General features: G+C 33.0%; 1 pseudogene; it reads right to left on the bottom strand.

The window, feature by feature from the left end:
• Positions 1-230: 230 nt before the first annotated feature.
• On the bottom strand, positions 231-7,746 carry LOC139507098 (leucine-rich repeat protein lrrA-like; annotated as a pseudogene).
• Between the last annotated feature and the right edge of the window lie 2,933 nt (positions 7,747-10,679).

Below are 10,679 nucleotides of genomic sequence, written 5' to 3'. Positions count from 1 at the left end.
TTCCAAACCGTAGCAAAACCTTTAAAATAATATGACAGACGGAAACTTCTTAACATATGGCATCTGCATTCAAGGTATATAGGCAAAATCAAGGTCTTCTACCTACTGGATAAAAACCTCTTAACAAATAGTTTAAGCTGTCGCCGGTTTGTAATACCTATGTCTCGGATTCTATGACTTTCGTTTCAAGCAAGACAACAAAAATCATTATACTCAATAAATGTGCAAAAAATTCTTTCACATGTTTAATATTCAATGAGCAAGATATAACAGTCAAACTTGAGCAGAAAATATGGATCAATAGCACTTCCATATGCAGTCTAAAAAATAAAATGTAGAAACATTCAGAAGTAGGCAATTCACGTCCTAAATCAGAAGAAAAAAACCAGAATTTACTAAAAAAAAATCAAAATTCAAATAGACGTAGGAAAATTAATATTGCGATCTTATTTATATAAAATTTGATAATGAGTCGCACAAAGTATACTAGTTGTTTTAAATGAATATGACGACGTTTGTTTGTTAGGTTTTTGTGTGTAATATTGTCATATTAATGATTTACGTTGGTCAAATGAAATGTTATCAACACAACTGTCACTTTTTTTCAGACAAATTGTCCCCTGGGTAATACCTTCACAATACGGCTACCTCTTTGAATCATCTTCGGCGTCAGTTTGGACCTCTCCTGCTTTAAGAGCATCATCTGGTGCATCTCTTTGTTTATAAGCTGACTGATTTTCCATATTTACGGTAGCCTTCGCCTTAAGAGCTTCAATTTTGGATGGCCATTGTTTTATTTTATTGTCGGCAACATTAACGTTCGTTAAGCATGGTAGTTTGCATATACCTTCGGGTAATGCCTTCGAGGAGATTGTCCGACACGTCGATGCTTTTCAATCCAGTCATTTTCACGATATCGCTGGGAAGTGACGTGAGGTCGTTTGACGCAGCGTTTAACACTTCAATTCTGTACAGGTAAGGTAAATCTGCTGGTACCATGTTAATGCTGTTAAAAGAAACGTTCAATACCTTCATTGAAGCCAAAACATCCCATCTTTCCTCTGGTAAATTTGCTAGACGGTTGTACGATAAATCTAACTCAACAAGTTTTGTCAATTTGTTAATTTCTCCAAATGTTTCTGGTAATATTGAAATTTCATTGTCTGCCAGATTTAAAACTTCCAACTGGTGAAGATCACAAAGACTTTCTGAAAATTCTTTGAGGCTATTGTGGGCTAAATTCAGTTTTCGGAGATTTTGTAGCTGATTGAATTTGTCTGGTATTTCATTTATTCCATTTTTACTCAGATCTACTTCTTGAAGCGCTCTAAGTTTACAGAAATCTTCTGGTATTACACTGATGGCGTTTTGTGTAAGTTTCACGACAGTCAGAACACGAAGTTTGCAAATGGAATCCCATATTTCAGGAAGTTTTGTATTTGAAGCATCAAGAACTGTGATCAGACGGGCATGGTCTTTCTCAGCAAATTGGCTAAAAATAGACTTATCGTCATCTTTTGGATGAAAGACAGGATTTTCTGCTATATTCAGTGATGTTATTGTTTTTGGTAACATAAACTGAGTCAGCGAATTACCAGCGACGTCTAGTGTCCGAATCTGAAACATTACATCTAAGCTCTTTGGAAGGGCTGAAATCTGATTCCCTGCAATTTTAAGAACTTCAATGCACCTTAACTTTTTCAAATCTTGTGGAAATCCCTGTATTTTGTTGTGTGATACATCAAGCTCTGTTATAAGCTGGTCTTCTCCTAGGGTCTCTGGAATTGCACTTATTTTGTTCTTGCCGCCGAAAGGGATTTTAATGTTCCTATTTTGCATATATTATCCGGAATAACTTTAAGGTAATTGCCTGAAACATCAAGGGATATCAATGACTTCAGATTAGGCAAATCTTCTGGGAGAACTGTTATTTCGTTCCTTGCCAATTTTATATGTTCTCTACAAACTTCAGTTTGCTCATTTCCTGCATGTTTTGAATTTTGTTTCCTGAAAGCTCGAGTGATTTTAGGTCCTTAAGATCTGAGAAGTTCGGAGGTAATCCAGTTAAAGCATTGTCGGCTGCTTCAAGTGTTTGTAAGCGTTTAAGTTTGTTAATGTTCTTTGGAAGGGTATTTCAACATATTTCCGGATAGCAGCAATGTTTTCAATGCAAATTCAATCGCACATAACTCCTCTGGAACAGTTTCTAAGCTATTATGTGACAAATCTAAAAATGTCAAGTATTTCAAGAAACCCATTTCTTTTGGTATCTCAGATAGGTCATTGTGACTCAGATTGAGCCATGTAAGTGTCAAAACATTGTTGATATTGTCTGGGATATGTGCTATGGAATTGTGGGATACGTCGAGCATCTTTAGTGCGGGGTTCTTGACATTAGCGTCTGGCAACTCGATTATTCGGTTTCCTTTCAAAATTATCTGAGCTCCGACTTCGTAAATATTTTTCTTTATAGACTTGATGACGTTGTCGGATAAATCCAAAAGAACGATAGATTTTGATTTGTTGATAGTTTTTCGGTATAGCTTTGATTTTATTATTTGAAGCATCGACAGTGGCGAGACTTTCAGCTTTGTGGATGGTTGCCGGTAAACTTTTCAGTTGATTACCGGAGACTAGTAGGGTTTTAAGTGGTTTGATTTTGCATATCGTTCCAGGGAGTGATGTTAGGATGTTATTTCGCAAATCAATGAAAACTAAGTTCTCAAGATCTGAAATTGTTTTTGGAAGTTTCTTTAATCGGTTGTTCTCTCCAAGGAATTTTGTAGATTTTCTCTGTATCTCTTCATTTTTCCAAATCTCTGCTGGTAATGCCTTGACACTGTTTGTAGAAAAATCTACAAAAACTGCAGCTCCTTCAAATTTGAAATGTTTCCGCACTGTTGGCGCAAGTGCTTTAATCTTACTCCCAGGACCTGCCACTGGTATAACCTCTTCTTTTTCTTTTGCCATGTTATATTATCTAAAATGTAAAAAGGGGGTATAAACTTTGAATCAAACAATTAAAAAAACAATTATGTTAAACCTTCAGTAGCCTATGGGCACAGGACGTTTGCGCTTTTTTACCTGTAAAACGATAGGACATTTGCGCTTCAAATACTATGGACATTTGCGCTTTAAATTTTGATTCACCTGTATTAAATTGACCGGACATTTGCGCTTTTTACCTATAGTCGTCCACCTGTTTATTTTAATGAGAAGTAATAATACGTAGATGAATTTTACTTATATTTCTCATTAATACGACAAATGGTGCAGAATCCTTCCTTGCCCACTTTAATGAACAGTTCTACTCACTCAATTTGCTAAAACAAAAAATTGTTTTTGGAGAGTATCATCTAACAACAGTCGGTGAATTACATTACGATTTGTTATATTGATAAACAGGCACCCTAGAATTGAGAACTTGATAATTCATTTGAAATAAGGGCGAAATACCAGTCAGAACAGATAATAATAGCTATTTTTTTTTTCAGTCCTTGGGCTTCAGATATCAAGCGAAAACTGACCAGTGATGAATGTACGTGTTTTCATGTCTTTAGAATGTTTTCTTTTACTAGTTTTAGCTGTATATAAACTTTTTAGCATATATCAATAATCCAAGCCCGGATAAAAGAGGAGGATAGTCATTAAAACCAAATATTGCAAAAGCGCAAATGTCCTATGTAAATAGCACAAATGTCCATTTTTAAAAAGCGCAAATGTCCCATGATTTGAAGCGCAAGTGTCCACAAATAAAAGCGCAAATGTCACATGAAAAAGTGCAAACGTCCCACGCCGAGTATTGTGCATGTTGCTACTGTTATTATAACAAAATTTGATAACATGATCGGTCTTCCTTTGAATTTAGGTTTAAATTTCCGCGTTTAAAAGGAATGTTTAATTAAAATTCCATGCAGCGTAAAATTTCGCACTTGTTTCTACATGCCGTTTGAATTGATTAAATTAGTTAAAATCATGCAATAATTCATATTGGCTTTGTTGCTTGGTGAATTCGATCGCAGTTTATTCGGAACAAACCATATTTAGCACTCTAACCTACCTATTATTATTACTTGTAAAATTCCTTTAAAATTCCTGTTTCAAAACGAAGATATCTAGCTCTAAAGATAATTTTATCCTTTCTTAAAACTTAACTTTAACTTACTTTAATTGATAATTTGCAAATTACACCCCATGGATATGGGTCAAGCATAACACAAATAAATAAAAGTTAGGTATTAACAAAACAGTCAAGAATTACCAGAATAAACATAAACGCAGACATTCCAAATAGTATGGACCTTGTCGGAAAATACGCAAAGTACAAACATATTGAACTATGGTAACGTTGTAGTCATAACGCTGTGTTGTATGACGTTATTGAATAGATTTTTAACGACGCTCAAAGGGTTAAACGTAATTTCCAATCATACTGTGTTTTAAAAACTAAGATCCTACAACAGATCTCCCTAATGGTTTCCCTAAAACTGATCTAATCACAAGTCATGCATGTAAACTAAACAAAAGTCAATAGACCATGAGTATGGGGACGGATCACATATTCTCCATGAAAATGAGATGTCTCAATGCTTATACAACTGCATACCAAATACTATTGACATACCACTAGTGTTTCCCCACAAACTAATACACTGTTGACACCGCCGACCCCGGAAACAAAACGCCTGAATCTTACTTTGTTTACTCCGTCGAAATGAGACAAACACGCGACGAAAGCCTATTTTTTAGCAGTTAGATCGACACTTAAAAAAATGTCAATCGTTTAAACTAAAAGCCCTGTGTGTAGCATTACCAGTATACTAGAGTATACCAGTATGTGTACTCTATCAAAAACATTTTAAGAACGTTGTAAAGTTTGTGCATTATTTTGTATCCTCGGTCGCATGCCCAACAATTAATACAAATAGGAAGAACATGGCGCATAGTGATAATCAAGTCAGAACATTTGGTTTCCCCTAAAACCATGACACTTAGTTTTTCTCTACTCTACATGTGTTGATCGTCTACGAAATATTTGTCACTTTGAGCAAACAAAATCAATCAATCAATCAATATATTTTGTTAGGTGTTTACTTTATCATTGATGGACTGCATATAATTCGATAATGGTGAAATAGTGGAAGCGATTGTTTTTCAGATCTGTAAATATTGACATGAACCTATCAATGAATTACACGAAATTATATTTCATTAGTTTCATTTTGTTTACAGTCTACATGACTAAAATCGATGCGGCTTTTGAAAGCTACTATGCATTTTTAATCAAATATCACAGAGACAAACATTGTTTCTATGACTAAAATCGAAATTGTATGCCAGATACATCGTAAATATTTTGAAAATTTTATTATAAAACTGCAGTGAACGAAATCGTCGTTAATGAAAAACTGATGATGCATTTTAGAAAGCTACTTATTGAACTTGCCGAGGAAAGCAACACACTAATGCACAGTAATGATTAGATTTAACATCTTCAGTATTCTTCTCATATTTCTAATTAGAAAAATTACATTTAAGTTAAATCCAAATAGATGTAAACTTTCTATACTCATAACAATATCAATTATTCATAATGTTCAATAATTGAAATAGATATACAATAGGTAAAAGCAATGTCCGTAGAACAGAATGGATATGAATCATTGTGAAAGAGCGAAAGAGAAAATTAAAAAGAAGACTGCACGGTGTGAGTAAAATATGTCATGACGAAAAGCTGTGTTGAAAAATGTCAATCATTGTAAATACTATTGTTCGGATATTAATACTTTAATCGCATATCGTCTACATGAAAACAAAGCCAATTTATGAACCATTAAAATGCTATTGAGACTTTAATAATACCGTGAACTTTAATTGTCCCTTGCTTAATATCAATTATTCCTTTATAAACAATTGAATTAAAAAAGAAATAGCGTTCCCAACGTCGCATCACATATGCAGGTTTTTGAGCATACAAATGAGTCCTTTCCTTCAGTTATATATGGGACTATTATACTAACAAAAATGTGCTTACATTGTCATTTCGGGGCCCTTTTATAGCTGACTATGCGGTATGGGCTTTGCTCATTGTTGAATGCCGTACGGTGACCTATATATGTTAATTTCTGTGTCATTTTGGTCTCTTGTGGAGAGTTGTCTCATTGGCAATCATACCACATCTTCTTATTTTTATATTAGACTGTAGTTAAGGGTCTCATATTTGTGTGCTATTACCAGTTCTTTGATATTTGGCGTATTTACATTTGTATATACAGTGTTTGACTTGAAAAAGAAAACATTTGAAATAGTTTAAACGAAAGAATACACAATACACCACATCATACAAATGTTAACGTTATTTACAAATGTTCACATGCTAACCATTTATTAACTTTTTAAAATGTTATAGGCCAAGTGATTGAATAGAGCAAAAAGATATATTGTATTTCCCATCAAACTTTGTTTCCCCCCCCCTTTTTTTAAAAGTATGCATCATTAAAAAAAAACAAAAAAAAACAGAATTTAAGGAAAAGACTAAAATACATGAGAGAGAAAAATGGGGATAAAAGATTTACAAATTGGAAGCAAAGTGGTATTACAGTTTTACACTTTTTGACGTTTTCGTTGTTAAAACATGTTTTGCTATATATCTTTAGTAGGACAGTCATAGTTTATGACATGAATGTAAAATGAATAAGACTTCATTGCAACATGAATATACATAAAACCACTTGGGGTTTAATTTTTGCATTTATTACGAAAATTTAAATCAAACTGAGTAATCATTACAATAATATAGATCGGATTACTAAATAATATATAATATTAAATGTTTCAAATTAGGTTAAACCCAAGCTTAAACATTGATCTTTATATTAATCATATAAAATACGTCTAATTGGGTCCGTGCGTTTATAAATCTGTGCCACAAAAAGTCAACTGTGTACTTTATACCAATTCAGTTAGTCTCGTAGGGACTAGGTGTGGGAAATTAAAATTTGATTGATTTATTTACCAAAATATCACCAACCCTTATATTACCCATAAAGTATGCCACTTGAAATACTTGTGTAAAACATAAACTTTCTTTTATAATACTTAATTTCATGAAATTTATACAGCTTTGATATTCTGTAACTTGATGTTCAATAACATATCATGGGATGATTTGTGCTAAAACAAATGTATATGATCTGATTCCAAAACTTGGTGTCAGTTTCAAAAAGGTTGTTTAGTCTGTAAAAAAAGCAAAGTGACAGCTTAATGCTAATTTGACCATATTATATATCTTCTATAAATTGGTCGAGGGAGAGGGAAAGAGCGTGCGGACAGATGTAACATTAAATTACTATGCTATAGCGTTTAGCGAAAAACGTCATGGAAACTTTAGGATTTTTTTTGAATTATCAAAATAGCTAAAACTGCAATTAAGTGTAAAGAGATCAACGAGAACATTCATTGGCCAAGGCTTTTAGTCATTTAAATTAACGGGTGCATACCAACATGTTCTTTCACACTAAAATGTTATATACGTGAATTAAAAGTCTATCATTTAATTATCGAATATTTTAAACTTACCTATGTTTCCTTTGATAGTTATCATTTACAAAATCCACAATTTCATTTTATTCAACTTGGAGATAGATCTACTTTTTCCTGGTCAACATTTGTTTTGTAGTGTATTATATCTATCCAAAGTTAAAACCAAAGCGGCCCTGGTGACGTACGTTGCTATGAAATTATTAACTCCATTGATTGAAGAGCTCCGAGTACTATACAATAGTGAATTATGAACTATTCAACCAAAACATTTAAAGGTAATACTAGTTTTCGGTATAGTTTTTACCTATAAAGTAAATATAACATACAAATTTATCTATCGGTTGTATATATTGAAAAGGTAAATTGAACAACTTTTAAACAGATAATATTTATTTCCACTACAAAACGTATCTGTAGGCCTCCAGCTAGTAAGATATATTCAATTAGATAAATAATTAAGATTGCGTACAGTTTATTTTAAAAGTAAAACATAGTTACAGTTTTGTTTGTTGTGTGAGTTTGACTTATGTATAAGTATATATTATTTGTTGTGGTGTTTTCTGGAACAGTTGAGCATATTGTAGACGGCCTTTCATTTAGTTTAACTTAATGATACATAAAAATAACTCGGATTCACCTTTCAAAAATATTTGCAATCGCCTCTCGATAACGATAATGATAACTTCATTAACTAACACATAACCCTCTGATGCAAAAAGAGCAACAATATACACAATACAGATATAATATTTATTCAAACAGAAGAAAAGAAATACTGAAACACAAAAGTTCAATGAAAAAGACAAACATGAACTAATGACAACCAATGAACTACAGGCTCCTGACTTGGGACAGACATATAAAGAATGTAGCGGGATTAAACATGTGTGTGAGGCGATCAAACCCTCTCCATAACCTGGAACTGTGGTGTTACAGCTCAACAGAAGATCAAACTATAAAAAATTGCTTCGTCGGGCGCAGCTGGATACGACCGCAGATGTCCAACCCTGAACAGGGTCAAAAATGGACACAATATTCGTGCTTGATACAGGTTTGAATTTAGATTGTTATTATATATCTGACAATTATGATAGGTTTCTGACAAAGAATACAGTCAAAGAACTTAGAATTGGTTATATGATTTGAATTATATTCAATTGTTTGCTTTTGTGCAATACACTTTGCCTTGTGCGAATTGACCCCCCTCCAATAAAAAAAAACAAGAGGCTCTCAAGAGCCTGAATCGCTCACCTTAATTTTTTTGGTTAAATCTCTCATCAATGATTATTTTGGCTTTTCAATTTATTTAAATGTTCTTTGAATCGTCCTATTTTCTTCAAAAGCAAAAAAAAAATCATTTTCTCCTATGTTCTATTTTAGCCATAGGAGCTATGTTTCTGACATTACAAGGAAATGAAATATAAAATTTATACTAGATACTCTGAAACTCATTTAGCCTAGTTTGGCTGAAATTGATACAGCAGTTTCAAAGGAGAAGATTTTTTAAGTAAGTCAACATGATGAACAAATTGTGAAAAAAGTCTTTAAAGGGCAATAACTCCTTAAGGGGTCAATTGACAATTTTGGTCAAATTGACTTATTTGTAGATCTTACTTTGCTTAACATTTTTGCTATTAACAGTTTATCTGTATCTATAATAATATTCAAGATAATAACCAAAAACTGCAAAATTTCTTTAAAATCATCAATTCAGGGGCATTATACCTGAAAAACCAGTTACCCAATTCGGCTGAAAATTTCAGGACAGGTAGACCTTGACCTAATAAATACTTTAACTTCTTGTCTTATTTGCTCTAAATGCTGGAGTTTTTTGAGATATAAGCCAAAAACTGCATTTTACCCTGTGTTCTATTTTTAGCCATGACGGCCATGTTTTTTGACGAAATAAAAAATAAAGCACAAACTTTATTTTATACACCCTACTGATCATTCAGTTGAAGTTTGGTTGAATTTGGTTTAGTAGTTTTAGAGGAGAAGATTTTTTTAAAGTTAGCAAATATGATGAACAAATTGTGAAAAATTGTCATTAAAGGACAATAACCCCTTAAGGGGTCAATTGACAATTTTGGTCATATTAACTTATTTGTAGATCTTACTTTGCTGATCATTTTTGCTGTTTACAGTTTATCTTTATCTATAATAATATTCAAGATAATGACCAAAAACTGCAAAATTTCCTTAAAATTACCAATTAAGTGGCAGCAACCCAACAATGGTTTGTTTGATTCATCTGAAAATTTCAGAGCTGATAGATCTTGACCTAATGAACATTTTTACCCCATGTCAGATTTGCTCTAAATGCTTTCGTTTTTGAGATATAAGCCAAAAACTGCATTTGACCCCTATGTTCTATTTTAAGAAACGGCGGCCATGTTTTTTGACGGATCAAAAATCAAAGCACACACAGGATAATCTAAGGAACAATCATGCTAAGTTTCATCCAAATCCATTCAGTAGTTTCAGAGGAGAAGATTTTCTAAAGTTAGCAAATGTGATGAACAAATTGTGAAAAATTGTCATTAAAGGACAATAACCCCTTAAGGGGTCAATTGACAATTTTGGTCATATTAACTTATTTGTAGATCTTACTTTGCTGATCATTTTTGCTGTTTACAGTTTACCTTTATCTATAATAATATTCAAGATAATGACCAAAAACTGCAAAATTTCCTTAAAATTACCAATTAAGTGGCAGCAACCCAACAATGGTTTGTTTGATTCATCTGAAAATTTCAGGGCTGATAGATCTTGACCTAATGAACATTTTTACCCCATGTCAGATTTGCTCTAAATGCTTTCGTTTTTGAGATATAAGCCAAAAACTGCATTTGACCCCTATGTTCTATTTTAAGTAGCGGCGGCCATGTTTTTTGACGGATCAAAAATCGAAGCACACACTTTGTGCAGGATAATCTAAGGAACAATCATGCTAAGTTTCATTCAAATCCATTCAGTAGTTTCAGAGGAGAAGATGTTTGAAAAATTGTTAACGACGACAGACGACGACGACGACGGACGCCAAGTGATGAGAAAAAGCTCACATGGCCTTTTAGGCCAGGTGAGCTAATAAAATGAGTCCTCTTTTTTTTGTGTGTAATACACTATGCTGTTGCGTA

The sequence above is a fragment of the Mytilus edulis genome, unplaced genomic scaffold (assembly GCF_963676685.1).
Source record: "Mytilus edulis unplaced genomic scaffold, xbMytEdul2.2 SCAFFOLD_1132, whole genome shotgun sequence".
Classification (NCBI taxonomy): domain Eukaryota; kingdom Metazoa; phylum Mollusca; class Bivalvia; order Mytilida; family Mytilidae; genus Mytilus; species Mytilus edulis.
This window is presented reverse-complemented; position numbering and strand designations above follow the sequence as displayed.